The sequence below is a fragment of the Hemitrygon akajei genome, chromosome 2 (genome assembly GCF_048418815.1).
Source record: "Hemitrygon akajei chromosome 2, sHemAka1.3, whole genome shotgun sequence".
Classification (NCBI taxonomy): domain Eukaryota; kingdom Metazoa; phylum Chordata; class Chondrichthyes; order Myliobatiformes; family Dasyatidae; genus Hemitrygon; species Hemitrygon akajei.
The window spans coordinates 24,083,616-24,101,323 of record NC_133125.1 but is presented as its reverse complement, the minus strand read 5'-3'; the positions used below and the strand labels follow the sequence as shown (position 1 = coordinate 24,101,323).

The following is a 17,708-nucleotide window of genomic DNA, read 5'->3' as shown; positions in this document are numbered from 1 at the left end:
TGGTAGGGTTCTGTCAAAAACTACCTTAATTAGGGACAGTTCTTTCAAACAGTCAGTACTGATATGACAGGCTAAGTGGCTTACTTCTGTCCTTTAAAATTCTATTAGTTAAATAAGACAACTATGATAACAAGAATTGCACTGATACGTTCATTGCTAACTTTAATGCTATATTTTACATTTAAAATTGGTGATTAGTGGCAGCTGGCAGTGACCAGCTGACACTTTTGGCAGCACGATATTAGTCACACAATGACATTTTACTTCTCTAGCGCTGCAAATGTAAAGCTGGATTTTGTATATTTCCAGATTTATGAATTCACTGATTTGTAATGCATGATTAAATCTGAAGTGGGAGTTGAACACAACAGCCTGTAATTATATGTCTCCTCCAACATGTTGTCATCATGAACAAGTGGGGACATACTGATAACTACCAGAACCAAGGCTAAACATGACAGATAAGACCAGGAGCTTAGAAGTGAGGACAAAGACTCAACTTCCATCTTCTAAGGCCATTGCAGTAAAAATTGGAAATGGGCAAGCCAGTGACTCCCATGTATGACCCTTCATAATATAGGAACAATGCACAAATTCAGTCCAAAGGTGACATCATGGAGTCCGAAACAGAAATGAGAGCTTTATCTCTCAGAGAAGCACCAAGACTTATCTTGACATAGATTCTCTTTTTAAAAAAAATCATAGTGAGTCGTGGTAAAGAAGGCCAATGCAATATTAGCTTTCATTTCGAGAGGACGAGAACATAAAATCAAGGATGTAGTTCTGAGGCTTTGTAAGGCATTGGTCAGACCACATATGGAATATTGTGTGCAGTTGTGATTCCCACATCAATGGAAGGATGTGTTGGTATTGGACAGGGTCCAGAAGTTCCTGAGAGTGATACTGAGAAAGAAAGAGCTCATATATGAAGAGTGCTTGATGGTTCTGGGTCTATAATCACTGGAGTTTAGAAGAATGGGGGGGGGAGGGTATCATTAAAATCTATCGAATATTGAAAGGCTTAGATAGAGAAGACATGGAGAGGATGTTTCCTATTGTGAGGGAGTCACAAGAACACAAGAATCTCTCTTTAGAACAGAGATGAGGAGACATTTCTTTAGCCAGAGGGTGGAGAATCTGTGGAAATTATTGCTACAGATGGCTGTGGAGGCCAAGCTATGGGTTGATAGATTCTTGATTAGTGGAAGTGTCACAGGCTACAGGGGGAAAGCAGGAGAACAGAATTCAGAGGGATAATAAATCAGCCGTGGTGGAATGGCAGAGCAGACTCAATGGACTGAATGGCTTACTTCTGCTCCTATGTCTTATGGACAACCCCATATTTCATCCTTATGATTTGCTGAGATTGTAACAGAATATATCAGAATCAGGTTTATTATCACTGGCATATGATGTGTAATTTGTTAGCTTAGCAGCAGCAGTTCAATGCAATATGTAATATAGAAGAGAAAAAAATAATAATACATAAATTAATCAATTATTGTATATAAATATTGAATACATTAAAAACGTGCGAAGAATAGAAATACTGTATATTAAAAAGAGTGAGGTAGTGTTCAAGGGTTCAATGTCCATTTAGGAATCGATAGCAGACAGGAAGAAGTTGTTCCTGAATTGCTGAGTGTGTGCCTTCAGGCTTCTGTACTTCCTACCTGATGATAACAGTGAGAAAAGGCCATGCCCTGGGTGCTGGAGGTCCTTAATAATGGACACTGCCTTTCTGAGACACCACTCCTTGAAGGTGTCCTGGATACTTTGTAGGTTTGTACCCAAGATGGAGCTAATTAGATTTACAACCTTCTGCAGCTTCTTTCGGTCCTGTGCAGTAGCCCTCCCGCCCCATAACAGACAGTAATGCAGCCTGTCAGAATGCTCTCCACGGTACATCTATTGAAGTTTTTGAATGTTTTTATTGACATACTAAATCCTTTCAAACTTCTAATGAAATATAGTCTCTGTCTTGCCTTCTTTATAACTACATCAATATGTTGGGACCAGGTTAGATCCTCAGAGATCTTGACACCCAGGAACTTGAAACTACTCACTCTCTCCACTTCTGATCCCTCTATGAGAATTGGTATGTGTTCCTGCATCTTACCTTTCTTGAAGTCCACAATCTGCTCTTTCGTCTTACCGACGTTGAGTGCTAGGTTGTTGCTGTGACACCACTCCACTAGTTGGCATATCTCACTCCTGTACGCCCTCTCGTCACCACCTGTGATTCTACCAACAATGGTTGTTATGGATGGTATTTGAGCTATGCCTAGCCACACAATCACGTGTATACAGAGAGTAGAGCAGTGGGCTAAGCTCACACCCCTGAGGTGCACCAGTGTTGATTGTCAGCGAGGAAGATATGTTATCAACAATCCGCTCAGACTGTGGCCTTCCAGTTAGGAAGTTGAGGATCCAATTGCAGAGGGAGGTACAGAGGGATATATGATAGGGATCTGTGTCATTTATGTATTGGAACTTTCAGAGTGAGTACCACACCAGGGATTATTAAACAAAGTGAAACCACCTACTACTCTGGGTAATATTTTAGCTTGCATTGACGACTGTTTAATGTATAGAAAATAGAGACTGGTAACAGCGGGTCATATTCAGGGTTGAGAGGCAAAGTGGTTAGTGAGGAGCGGTTTTTATTGATGATGGGGCCACTGCTTCTCACAATCTATATTAATCATTTGACAAGGGATCAAAAGTGATAAATTCAGTTTGCTGATGTTTGCCAGATCGTAGCTATCTATAACAACTAGATGACATGTGGGTGATGAGAAGGATGCAGAGAGAATTCAAGGAGCTTTTAATTAATTAAATCAAAAACAACATCGCAAAAGGAACATAATGTTGAAACACGTGAAATCATCCTCCTGAACAAGAACAATGGAAAAGAGATTTTTTTAAAAATAAGTGGCAGTTTGGAAGGTATATTGTTCAGGAGTCACTGACGTTTGAAATGCAGGTACTGTGAGCAATCAAGAAGGCAAAAGATATGTTGGTCTTTATTACAAGAGGATTTGAGTACAAGAACAAAATGTCTTGTTCCAATGTCATTTATCCAGAGTGCACATGTCTAAACTCCTTTCATAAGGAAGGATATACTTGTGAAAGAGTTAGTGTAGTAAAGGTTTACCAGTTGGATTACTGGGATAATAGAAGAATGGAATGAGCAAAATGAAGAATTTAGATTGAAATTAGTTTATTATTGTCACATGTACTGAGATACAGTGAAAAGCTTGTGTGCACACTGTTCATGCAGATCAGCTCTTACACAGTGCACTGAGGTAGAACAATACAACGCAGACTAAACTGTAACAGTTACAGGGAAAGTGCAGTGCAGGGAAACAATAAGGTGCAAGATGGATCGTGAGTTCAAGAGTCCAACTAGGAAACTGTCCTTGAGACTGGAGATATGTGCTTTCAGACTTTCATAAATTCTGCCCAATGGGACGGGGAAAAAGAGAGAATATTCAGGATGGGAGAGTCTTTTATTTTGTGGGCTGTTTACTGCTGCTTTATAGCTAGAGCAACCAGAAAAATAAACCAAATCCATTTGCCTAATCCAGGAGATTCTGATTCTCATCCCAACTTTCTGAGCTCGAGGGGTTGAACTTGCATGGGATTTTTTTTGCTCATACACTGTAATGGTCTTTTCACCTTAATGTTTCCACAGTGCTTCCTCTCAAAACATCAACAACAACAACAGATATGGAAAAAAGTCCACAGACAATTATCCTGTGCATTATCAAACTACTTGATTCTAAGAATGGGATGTAAACAGCTTCAGTATGATTAACCTGTCTTCTAAGAATAAATTTGAAAAGGTGGAGGAAAGCAAGAGGCAAACAAGACAATGAACAAGAGAGATTTCTGATTTTTCTTTTGGTCCAAAAGGTTAGCTAGCAAATCCAAGGCAATTCAAGGAGATCCAAGGCAAGCTAGCAAATTGAAACCAACACTGGCTTTGTAAAAGACAAAAGCACTGCTTTCTGATTGGAAACCTGTGACCAGTGGTGTTCCACAGACATTGCCACTGGGCAATTGCCACATTGTCACTGCTATTTCCATTTACACTTTGTAGTGAATGTAGGGGTGTGGTCGGTATGTTTGCAGATAAATCAAAAGTTGGTGAGTTGCTGATGGTGATGGAAAGGCCATCATCAATGAAGCAGCTGGTTAAGCTCAGACATTCCCTTGAAAGTTATGAATTTATTCTCACAGGGATTGGCAAATCTCTGGAATCCTCAGTGCTAAGGGTGCTGGATCATTTGGTATGTCTAACGAATTTTGGAAGATCGGGAAATTGAGACCTAATGGGAATCAGCAGAGAAGATGAGGCCTAATAATATTGAGTGGAAGAATATTGAGGCTTGAAGGGCCAGCTGTCCACCTCCTGCTCCCATTTTCTTACTGGCTTGCGGCCTGGGGCCGAAATAATGCGCTTCATCGAGGGGTCAGCAGTGGAAAGGGTGAGCAGCTTAAAGTTCAGTGTCAATGTCTCAGAGGATCACTCCTAGGCCCAGCACATGGATGCCATCATGAAGAAGGCATTCCGGAGACTCTATTTGAAAATCGAGGAGACTTGCTGTGTCACCAGAGACACTTACAAGTTTCTATGGATGTACGGAGGAGAGCACTCGGACTGGTTGCATCAAAACCTGGTATGGAGCCTCCAATGTGAAGGATTATCGAATCAGGCACAGCCCTCCCCATCATCAAAGACATCTTCAAGAGGCAGTTCCTCAAGAAGGCAGCACCCATCACTCTCACCTTTTGGGTTATTCACTCCTCTAGTTAATAAAAATGGAGAAGAGATATAAGAGTCTGAAGATCCATCCTTTATGATTTAGAACAATTTCTTCCTCCCTGCCATCAGATTTCTTATTGAACCAACAAACACTACCATGTTACTCCTTTTTTACATTATTTGTTTTTGTAATTCATAATTTTAATTTTGTTGCACTGTACTCTTGCTGCAAAATAACACATTTCATGTCAAATGTCAGTGATGATAAATCTGATTCTGATTTGATTCCAATTCCAGCAATCAAAACATCGTCCTTTGTGTGAGGTATGACTCCAATCATTGAAATGCCATTTGAGCTCAGATTTGAAACAGTAGAAATATCCCTGGCACATTTTTGAGTCAAATCCATCTCCATCTATGTCAGCCATAATGATATAAGATCAGCTCTGGTTGAGAGGTGGATTTGGAGCTGGAATATATATTTGTCCTGAGGGTATTTCATCTTTCATTGTACATATGTTCAAAAATCTCAACAAGCTAAAATGTGCCTTCTGTAGAATTATAACTTTGTTATAATTTTGACTTGCGTTCATTCCCTCCCTGCTGAGAAACTGCTCAAAAACTAACTTCAATCTTTTTCAAAAATAAACAAGCAGAAAAGCTTAAAAATTCACACGAAGCATAATGATACTGAAAATCTGTGCTGATAACTTCAGCACAGACACAGAGCATGAAAATTTCCTTTGCTTAACTTTAACTGAATCAGTACAAGATATCAACCATTCACTTTCACTAATCCTACTCCAACACTAACTACCCCCCCCCCCCCCTGTTGTTACCACATACCTACACACAAGGGGTAACTATGCAGGAGAAATCGGAGCATCTGGAGGAGACCCCTGCAGTCAAAGGGTGAAGGGGCAAACTTCACACAGAAAGCACCAGAGGACAGAGTTGCACCAGGTGACTGCAACTGTGATGTAGCAGCTCCACTAACTGCATGACCAGGCAGATCTCAGTAGGGACTTCCCCAATTTGCAAGCCAGGTCCTCATAAGGCTGCCTGACTGAGTTACTCAGTGAAAATCACAACTGTTGTGTTTCTGGATGGACAGAACTGCAGAGCAATTTGGGAAACAGCTCCTCAGCCAGCAGGGGGACATGGTTGAGGTGGGCCAAAGTGAAGAGTTTCTGTGTTGCATACAGCAGGGAAAGCACAAGACACCACAATCAGATCCTTTCTTGAAGATGGTCACATTTACAGTATCTCTGAGGTCTGCTGGTGAGTCCTGCACTTCCAATATATTGGCAAAGAGGTTGTTAATTCATGGCCTCGCATAAACTGTTTGCATTTTAGCAGAGATCCCATCTGCTCCAGAAGACACATTTACTTTCTCTGTGGGGATATGACCATTTCAATATCTTGCTGTCTAGAAAGTGGACCAGAATGATGGAGGCAGAAGCACATGTTAAAGGCAGAACCTGCGTTGAGGACCAGCCAGTCTCTCCGCTCCTCCTCAGAGACAATCCTAGCCAAAACGTCCACCACAAACAAATCCTGCCTTTGGACACAGTGGATTTTTAGGTGTCTGGGCCATTGATGAAGAATAGATTCTAGCTGCAATAACAATAAAAGTAATAATAACTTATTTATGGAGCACTTTTCATACTTGTCATTATTTATCAGCTAATTGCTTGAGCTCCTGTGTACTTTCCTCCCCCAGCAGCTGCTCGGTAGGTCACAAGTTCGTCGTTGGACGTTTGCCTGTACTGTTGAGTTCATTTCCTCTGAGGTGTGATGGAGTTTCCAAATAATACCTCTAAGGAGCACTTTGTGAATTCTCTTATATTGTGAACGGGTGACTTGCTGATGAGGGCGATGAAACAGGTGTGCACAATAAAGGAAAACAGATGCAACAAGAACAAAAATCATCAGATGACTAACTTGGAAAATAATCAAGTCTTAAAAGCATTTTGGAATATTGGATAACAATAAAACATTATTCAGCAATTATGATAAATGCTTCTGAAGTAAGAGATTGATTATTTATGTAATCCTTACTTGTCTGGGTAATTAACTATAATTGTGATCACAGCAACTAAATCCCTTTTCTCATTAATTACTTACCAATTCCTAATTATAGATCAGCTTTAGATCCCCACAGTATTAACCTCACTTTCATTCCCTTTTCCAATAATTGATTCAATGCAGGATGCTCGCATGATCTGAACTTTCAAAGACCAATTTCTTAACACTGTTCCAGACGTGGCCTCCTCTACATAGGTGAGACCCAGCGTAGACTGGGGAATTGTTTTGTCAAGCACCTTTAGTCTGCCCACAGCATGGAAGATTTCCCAGTGGCCAGCCATTTAAATTCCAGTCCCTATTCCCATTCTGGCATGTCAGTCCATGGCCTCCTGATGAGGCCACTCTCAGGTTGGAGAAGCAACATCTCATATTCTGTCTAGGTAGCAATCTGATCGTATGAAAATCAATTTCTGCAACTTCTGGTCATTTCTACACCCCATAACCCATTCTGTCCTTTTCCATTCCCCATTCTGGCTTCCCTCTTCTCTTCTCCCCACCTACCTATTACCTCTCTCCGGTTCCCTTCCTCCTTTCCTTACTCACAGAGTCCACTCTCCACTCCTATCAGATTCCTTCTTCTTCAGCCCTTTACCTTTCCCACCAATCACCTCCCAGATTCTCACTTCATCCCTCCTGCCCCACCCATCCACCTTCCCCCTCACCTGCCTTCCCCTATCACCTTCCAGCTTTATTCCCCTCCATAGATGCTGCCTGACCTGCTGAGTTCCTCCAACATTCTGTGTGTGCTACTCTGGATTTCCAGCATCTGCAGAATCTCCTGCGATAACCATCCATATCATTGTTTTACACTATCAGTAATTTCTTTCATCCTTTTATCCCACACACTTTGAAGAAGTACAATATTACTCATAGCAGAGAGCACACCTGCTTGTCTTAAGATGATTTATGTTTTGTGAGTAATTTATCTGAGCTTATTGCATGTTGATATATTTTTAAAAGATTGGCCATTTGCAGATGCAATCATTTGGAAAATACAACATATTCGAAACCTGAAATTTGGAAACAACTAGTTTGGTAATGGATTTATCCAAAGCTGATTCAGAATCCCATCATGTCCCTCAAAATAAATGGGCAGGTGGACATAAGCTGACTCACCACTCTGAAAATAAATAATTACAAAATTAAAAAGGTGACTATTTTCTCACTGATCAGCAATCCCAGAGATTTAGTTTCTTAACCCCCACACCCAACACACAATTTATTCTACATTTGCTTTAAAACAAAATTATTTTACTTTGGGATTGTACCCAGCAGCAGGATATTTGAAAGGTCACAAGGCTGTACAAGGAAATGGATATTTATGTCAACAATTTAGAAAGGTAAAGACCCTCCATCAAAGCCTGGAAAGAGGGAAAAAATTCGGCATTAATTCGCAGGGAGCATGGGGAAAGGATTTTCAATGTGAGAGAACGAGTTCAGCAAGATAAAGGAGTAGAAAAAGAGGCAGAGGTCCCTCAGATGTGGGGTGAAGGTGTATTGCGATTGTACATTTATGGTTGGACCTAGAGAACAGGTTCAGCCAGGCAAATGAGCTTTTTTGCCAGAGTCTGAGACATATCCCAGGATACTGAGGGAAGCAAGTGAAGAGATTGCTGGGAACTCGACAGGGATCTCTGTGTCCTCTTCAGCTACAAACAAGGTGTCAGAAATCTGGATAACAGCCAGGGACATTCTTTAGTTTAAGAAGGACAACAGGGGCAAACCAAGAAATTATGGGCTGGTGAGCTTTACTGAGTGTTATTGAAGAAGATTGTGAGGGAGAGGATTTACTCGCATTTGGAAAAGCATGGTCTTATTACCGATGGTCAGCATGGTTTTATACAGGCTCGGGGGGGGGGGGGGGGGGGAGGGGTGTCCAGTCACACAAATAGATGTTACCTATATGCACTTTGGTAAAATGATTCTCAAGGTCCCTTGTCAAAATGGGGCTGCAAAATTGGCTTGGTCACAGAAGACAAGAGGGTGGTAGTAGAAATTGTATAACTGACTGAAGGGCTGTGACCAGTGGTGTTCTGTAATGATCAGTGTCGTGACCCCTTGTTGATGGGCTATACAGTACACTTAGGGGCCACTTTAAAATCTGTACACCTACTCATTACTGCAAATATCTAATCACCCAATCACATGGCAGCAACGATGCATAAAAGCATGCTGACATGGTCACAAGGTCCAGTTGTTGTTGAGATCAAACATCAGAATGGGGAAGAAATGTGATCTAAGTGACTTTGACTGTGGAATGATTGTTGGTGCCAGATGGGGTGGTCTGAGTATCTCAGAAACTGCTGATCTTCTGGGATTTTCATGTACAACAGTCTCTAGAGTCTACAGAGAATGGAGCAAAAAAGAAACAACAAAAAAACTCCACTAAGTGGCAGTTCTGTGGGTGAAAACACCTTGACAAGTGTGAGGTGCTGCACTTTTGGAGGTCAAATGCAAGAGGAAAGTATACATCCAAACCCTTAGAAGCACTGAAGTACAGACTGATCTTGGGGTGGAAGTCCACAGCTCTCTGAAAGTGGTAATAAAATTGGATAGGGTGGTAAATAAGGTGTGCAACATCTTTGCCTTGATTGATTGGGGAACTGAATGCAAAATTTGGGAAGTCATATTACAGCTGTGTAAAACTTGGCTAAGCCATGTTTGGAGTATTGTGAGGAGTTCTGTTTGCCACAATATATGAGTGGAGGCTTTGGAGAGAGTGCAGAAGAGGTGTACCAGGATGCTGCTTGGATTAAAGATATCAGCTACAATGAGAGGATGGACAAACCAGTATTGTTTTGTCTGGAGTGTCGGAGGTTGAGGGACAACCCGACAGAAACACATAAAATTATCGGAGGCATAGATAGGGTAGTGAGAGTGTTTTCCTCAGGTAGAAATGTCAAGTGCTAGAGTGCACAGCTTTAAGGTGAGAAGTGGACTATTTAAAGGAGATTTATGAGGCACGTTTTATGCACAAAGGGAGTGGTGAGTGGTGGGTGCCTGAAACTTGCTACCAGGGGAGGTAGTAAAAGCAGATATGATAGCAACATTTAAGAGGCGTTTAGAGGGTATAAAGGAATACAGGCCAAGTACAGACAGATGGGATTAGTTTAGACTTGCATCTCAGTGAACACACCTGATGGGTGAAGGGCCTCTTCCTGGGCTCTATTGGTCTATGTTCAGAACTGAGCTTTTAATAAACTGCCTGTGACCTTCGATATTGACATTCAACAAGTCAGTCAGTCCCTTTCCATGCCTGACCTGCTGAATATTTCCAGCATTTTCTGCATTCGTTTCACATTTGAAGTTTGAGTTTTTTTAATGTTATGTTGTCTTTAGTAATAAATATGATTTACTTTCATTCAAGGTATTTTCCATTATACACATACAAAAAAATTCAGTCTACATAATACCTTTTGAAAAATGTTCTTGCTACTTTGTTGTCCAAGGTCCAATTTGTTCATGTAACTGTCTAAAATATAGAAACCCATATAATGTTTAAAGCAAAAACACAAATTGATGGAGGAACTTAGTGAGGGAGCGTCTGTAGAAGACAAAAAGATATTCAACATTTCAGGGTAAGACCCCGAATCAGGACCTCAATTTTCCCTACGCCCCTATAGATGCTGTTTGACCTGCTGAGTTCCTACAGCAGTTGTGTTTTGCTCCAGAATCCAGCATCTGCAGTCTCTTGTGCCATTATATTTTAAACCAGAGAGAAATCCCAGGGTAGAAGTTAGTTTCCATCACTTTATAGCTGTCAATTTGTGCCTTTTGCTCCAGAATACCTTCCATTAATTCCTTTTCTTATCCTCTCAGATACTTCATTAAACCTACCACTTTAACCAGGCTTTTATCCTGACATTGTAATATCTAGTATCTATTTGCACAGCTGAACAGTGATTTACAATTTAGCTGTGAAATACCTTATATTATTTTACTAAATTATAAAAAAGCTTGTTTAATTGCACATTGCTTTTCTGTCAGACATTAAAGCAGTTTATTTGCTCAGTGTGCAGGATTCCAAGTGTGCAGGACTTCCTTACGTAAACAACCTAGATCGCACAGCCCACCACAGAGCGCTGGTAAGCAATAGTGTTTGTTGTTTTGTTTTGATTTTAATTCAATTCAAGTAGAAGTATCACTAAAGAAGCAAGATCTGAGTTTCAAAAGGATACTCAGCTTATGGTAAGCAATCAGGAGCAACGAAAGCACCAACCTCCCATTAAAGTCCTCCTTTACTCAAGTCGAAATGAGCAAAAATATCTTTCCAATTTTGTCTGCACTCTAGAGGAGGAATATTTACTGGAAGATGGCTCTTGCACAGGAAGTTTAAATTAACTCATTTAACCACGACAGAAAATTATCCAAGTTCAAGTTCAAGTGTATTGTCATTGAAACATACACATGTATACAGCTAAATGAACAATGTTCCTCTGGGGCCAAGTTCCTTTGGGACCATACACACTTACAAGGACAGGTGTGTAAAAAGGGTCCAAAGGATCACTGGGGACCCGAGTCACCCCCAACCACAAACTGTTCCAGCCGCTACCATCTGGGAAACGGCACCGCAGCATAAAAACCAGGACCAACATGCTCCAGGACAGCTTCTTCCACCAGGCCATCAGCCTGATTAATTCACGCTGACACAATTGGTTTTCTATGCCATATTGACTGTTCTGTTGTACATCTTACTGTACATACCATTTATTACAAACCACTATAATTTGCACATTGCACATCCATGTGAAGGATGTAAGAAATAAAGTCAATTCAATTCAATATGTATACAGCTAATCAAAATATCATTCCTCTGGGACCATACACATGTACACAGCTCATCGAAACATGTTCCTCTGGAGCCAAGGTCCAAAACCCAGTACATATATCACATTATATTAACACCATTCTATTAACAGATAATAAAAATATTCTGCAGTTATACAAGTTGACAAGAAGTATATATAGGGCATACAGTTAAATATACCACAGTATAATGCTACTAGAACTGTCATAAGTAATGTTTACTAATGGTAACAGGGTGTTCAGAAATCACAGCCCATGGGAGGAAGCCGAACTATCCTTGCTCTTATGCTGTGATACCTTCTGCCTAATGGTTGGAAGTCAAAGAGGTTGTGGGATGGATGGGAGGGGCCCTTGACAATGTTGAGGGCTCTGTGATCTCAGTGCTTCTAGTGTAGGTCCTGAATGGCATGGGGGTGATGGAAAGAAGACCCCAATGATGCTCTTAGCAGTCCTCATTGCAGGCTCTTGCTGTCAGATGTCTTGCAATTCCCATACCAGTCATACAGCTGGTCGGACCACTCCTGATGGTGCTCTGGTAGAATGTGGTTAGAATGGGGGGGGGGGGGGGGGAGGGGAGCCTCACTCACCTCAGTCTCCTCAGGAAGTGGAGATGCTGCTGTGCTTCTGGGACTAAAGAGGTGATGTTGAAGGAACAGATGAGATCATCCATGATGTGCACTCTGAGAAACTTGGTACTCCTGACTCTCTCTACGGGGGAGCTTTTGATGTGCAGTGGGGAGTGGTCAGCCTTCCTAAAGTCCACAGTTCGCTAACATTGTGGCATAATGGTAAATATCCACAGTCATTGCACACTTTCTCTACTATATCCGAGTGATAAGTTGTGAACTCCTAGGGTTAAATATGACATAGGTCTGAAACATCTGCCTTAGGGTCTCCATTATCATTCTGCTCTTCTTTGGCATCCACAGTCAGTCAGAGAAGTAACGTTAGGAACTGATATTTCCTTAACACTGCAATCTGTTAGGAATCCCCAAACCTGAGGCTTTCAGAAAAAAACCTCTAATTACTTAATGCAGCCTGACCTGCTCCCCACCACTGAGCACATCTACACAGAAACAGCATCCACCATCAAGGACCCCCACCGTTCAGGCCATGCTCGCTGCTCACTGCTGCATCAGCAAGAAGGTACAGGTGCCTCAGGACTCACAACACCAGGTTCGGGAACAGTTATTGCCCCTTATCCATCAGACTTTTGAACCAGAGGGGATAACTTCACTCAACTTCATTCGCCCCATCTCAGAACTGTTCATACAACCTATGGACTCACTTTCAAGGACTCTTCAACTCATGTTCTTGATATTTATTGCTTATTTAGACTATTTATTATTATTATTACGTTTTCGTCTCTTTTGCATTTGCACAGTTTGTTGTCTTTTGCACATTGGTTGTTGTCTGTCCTGTTTGTGTGGTTTTTCATTGATTCTGTTGTTTCTCTTAGATTTACTGTGTATGCCCACAAGAAAACGTATCTCACCGTTGTATACGGTGACATATATGTACCGGTACTTTGATAATAAATGTACATTGAACTTTGAGGATGCCAATATTGAACTCGGAATGTCGATGCCCCTGCTGTAACAGCGATACGCCAACTACAGTATTACGCTACCATGGCACCTTGTTAAACAGCGAACACTATGGTTGTCTCCTCCCAACTCATTTTTCAGTCTCCCATCCCTCTCTTGTAATGAATGTCAATGTCAGAGTTACACAGCCATACAGTATGGATCCAGACCCTTTGGCCCACCACATTCATGTTGACAGTGGCGTCCACCCAGCTGATCCCAGTTTCCCGCTTTCAGCCCACGTCCCTCCAGGCCCTGCCCCTTCATGTACCTATCCAAGTGCTTCGTGAATGATACCATTGTGCCTGTTACAACCACTTCCTCCAGCAGCTCATTCCAAATACTCACCCGCCTCTCCATAAAAAAAGGTGCCCATCAGGTTCCTTTTAGATCTTCCCCTCACCCCAAACCTACGCCTTCTAGCCTTTGACTCTCCTAATAAAGCTGACCAAGCTCTCCCTATATAACACAGGCTTTACAGTCCTGTTAACGTGCTTGTAAATCCTTTCTGCTGTCTCTCCAGCTTAACACAAGAGATCCAGCAGATGCTGGAAATCCAGAGTAACACACACAAAATGTTGGAGGAACTCAGCAGGTCAAGCAGTATTTACGGAGGGGAAAAGAGTCGATTTTTCTTACTGAGTCCCTTCATCAGGACCAAACTTGCCAGTTTAACCAAGTCTTTTCTATAATATGGTGACCAAAACTGTGCACGGTACTCCAAATGCAACCTCAATTGCAACATAAACACCTGTACTCAGTGCCCTGACTGATCAGTCTAGCGTGCTAAATGCATTTTTCACTATTCGCTCCATCTTTGACAACATTTTCAACAAGTTGTGCTCTTGGACACCTAGGTCCCTCAGTTCTCTGGCGTCCTACCATTCATAATATAAATCCTATGCTGGTTTGACTTTCCAAAACACATCATCTCACACATACCTGTTCTGAAATCCATTTGCCGCTCCTCAGCCCACTTCCTTAATTTCCCCATCTTCATTTCCCAAGAGGAAATTAAGTGTAAGCATCTCTTCTTTCTTGGACACACAACAAATTCTACCCCATGAATGTTTGTCCCTCCAGTAATAGAGAAGTGAGTATACAGTGATTCTGGTTAATTGGACCATTGGCTAATCAGGATAGCCACTTCTTTTGGACAACTCTTAAAGAACAAAATCTAATCAAGAAAATAGCTGGGATTCTCTTAATTTATTTGAGATACTATGTCACTTAATTGGGGCAGAGACTTTTGCCGAACAGTTTCTATCTAGCATCAAACGAACGTGTGCACTTGTGTGACCGTTAAACACTACATCGCGCTTCTAGCCAGTAGTTACAGTTTTTAAATAGCATCAGTTGCATGTGCTTGCATTCAAAAAGCAGTGTTTTTTTTTGTCACTGAAATTTGGCGAGAAAGAAGCAGTAAGACAATTCAGAACTGTTTTGCTCACTGCAGTTTCAAGCATTCAGACTTGCAGATGCCAGAAACAGCCGGGATTGAAATTGAAGCATATTCATTACCTCAACAAGTTAGAAACTACAAAGAATTTAAAAGTATCAATAATGAGCTTGAAGGCTACAAGTTTGGAGGATGCATTCGTCAATAGCACTGTATGAAGGCAGTCCAATATCTACACCAGGTGTCTGTGTTGATTGTGTTCAAACAAAAGAACATAACAGATGAATTTCTCCATCAACAAATATTAGGAACAAATGCATAGTTTTATAGGTCTGTTGTAATATTGTTAGTGTTCTAATTCATTCTGTATTTCATTTAAGTACATAATGTGTTACTCAGTTAAATGGTAGTTTGGCTATTTTATAACTTTTAAACTATTTCCATGAAACTTCGGCTAAATGGGGCAGCTGCTTAATTGGACCAAAATGTTCTGGTCCTGACGTAGGAATAAACACAAAATGCTGGAGTAACTCAGCTTGTCAGGCAGCATCTATGGAGGGGAATGAACAACCAGTGTTTTGGGCCAGGACCTTTCATCAGGACTGGAACTGAAGGGGGCAGAAGCCAGAATAAGAAGGTAGGGAAAGGAGGAAAGGAATACAAACTAACTTCTGATATCACTCTTGTACCCTCTTCCAAGCACCTTAAAACTATGTCCCCTCATGTTAGCCATTTCAGCCCTGGGGAAAAAGCTACCCACACGATCAATGCCTCTCATCATCTTATACATCTCTATCAGGTCACCTTACCAGACTCTTACACAGGTACCTGGATGATATAAAAATGGAGGGCTTTGTGGGAGGGAAAGATTAAATTGATCTTGGAGTAAGTTCGGACAATATTGTGTCCAAAAGGCCTGTATTGTGCCGTAGTGTTCGACATTCTATATTCTACAATAACCAGAACCCGCTGTACTTGCTCCTCTAATTCCTGCTGACTATTTAGGAGCCTATAGTACAATCCCATCAAAGTGATCACCTCCTTCTCATTTCTAAGTCCTACAAATAAAACCTTACTAGATATTCCCCCAGGAATATACCTTCTAAGCTTTGTTATGATACTCTCCTTAATCAAACATGCAACTAACCCTACCTCCATTTCTATCATGTGTGCATCATCCATATCGCAAAACATTGAGCTGCCAGTCCTATCATAAAGATAAGAGATTCTGATGTAGCTTCTTGGCTGGGAACATCGACTCTTTATTCCTTTCCACAGATGCTGCCTGACCTGCTGAGTTTCTCCAGCATTTTGTAGCTACAAGCCCAGCCCTTCTTTCAACCATGTTTCTGTAATGGCTATAAACTCACAGTCCAATGTACCTAGTAAATTTTGTTTAGCCACTCGCTTACCTTGATTTCTATATTTGCCTCAACTTCATCACCCGCCACAATACTACCCCACTGCCAGACCATTTTAAATCCTTCCTAGCAGCTCAAGCAAATATCTCTGCCAGGATATTGGTCTCCCTCCAGTCCCATCCTCTGCCCCAAAACAGATCCTAATGCTCCAAAGTTCAAAGTTCAAAATGAATTTATTATCAAACTTTGCATGTATCATCATGTACTACCTGAGACTCATTTTCTCACAGGCGTTCACAGTAGAATCAAAGTTCAAAGTAAATTTATTCTCAAATTATAAGTATGTTACCATATACAATTCTGAGATACATTTTCTTGCAGGCATACTCAATAAATCTATAGAATAACAAACGTAACAGAATCAACAAAAGACAGCACCCACCTGGGTGTTCTACACACGAACAAGGACACAAGCAAAGATAACAAGAAGCTGAAGCTGAATTGCTTCCTCCTGCACCAGCTCCTCAAACCATGATCTGTTTGCTTTGTCCTCCTACTCACTAGAGCAGAGCACCAGTACTAATCCAGGGATTATAGAACATTAAGGACTTACTTTCTAGCTTTCTGCCTAATTTCCTGTTTATCTCATTGACAATAATGTGTGCAACGACCATCCATCTTGAGAATGTCCTGCAACTGCTCGGAGACATCTTTGACCTGAGAAGCAATGTACCAACCAGGAGTCTTCCCTACCATAGGATCTCCCAGCTGCCTCGACTATCAAGCCCCCATCACTACAGCTCTCCTTGTCTTTACCCATCCCTGCTATGCAGCAGAGCCACAGACAAAGAGGCAACCTTGCCCATCCCAGCAGAAACCAAGCCAAGGACGGCATGGTTTGCATGACGCTATTGAACGCAAGAGATCACTGATTGTGATTCCAGCACAAACTGTTAAGAATTCGTATGTTCTTCCTGTGGCTGCATAAGTGTCCTCCCTCTGCTCCAGTTTCCTCCCACATTCCCACGATGTACAACTGGGGTTGGGGTTAGTGAATTGTGGGCATGCTTGTTGGCGCCAGAAAAGCATCAACATTTGTGAGCAGTTCCCAGCACAATCCCTGGACCGTGTAAATCACTGACACAAACAATGTACTTCACTGTGGCAAATAAAGCTAATCTTTAAACTCTTCAATATACTTGTTACTGAGGGTCAAGCTGAGGTCAAAGCTTTACACAGATATACTGAACATATTATATCTTTATGATTATGATTTTAAGCATTCGTATTAATGTTACTATAAAACTCTTAATATTGCAAACACATTATTTGAAAAATCTAATTAAATAATTCAAAATATGCATAAATATGAAGCCAATCGGTCTTGAGCATAATGAGAAATAGAGTTAACAGTTGAGCTCCAAAGTCCTGCCTCAAAGCTGGGAAAGAAAGTTAGCTTTAAGTTCAATGGAACTTTGCAACCTAACTAATCTTCATGCACCCATGCTGAGCTCGTCAGTTTCATCATCTTTGCCTCCAGCTTCCACGCTTCCCTTTAATTCACTTGGTCCATTTCTGACACCTCCATCCCCTTTCTCTGTCTGTGTCTCCATCTCCATTTCGACCAACATCTTTCATAAACCTACCGATTCCCACGGCTATACCTCTTCTCACCCTGTCTCCTGTAAAAATGCTAT

The 17,708-nt window shown here is 41.3% G+C and overlaps 1 protein-coding gene across 2 annotated transcripts in view; it reads right to left on the bottom strand.

The window, feature by feature from the left end:
- The window catches only part of LOC140739953 (small conductance calcium-activated potassium channel protein 2-like), a 198,427-nt gene that overhangs the window by 77,364 nt on the left and 103,355 nt on the right, over positions 1-17,708 (bottom strand). The gene's annotated exons all lie outside the window — the stretch shown is intronic.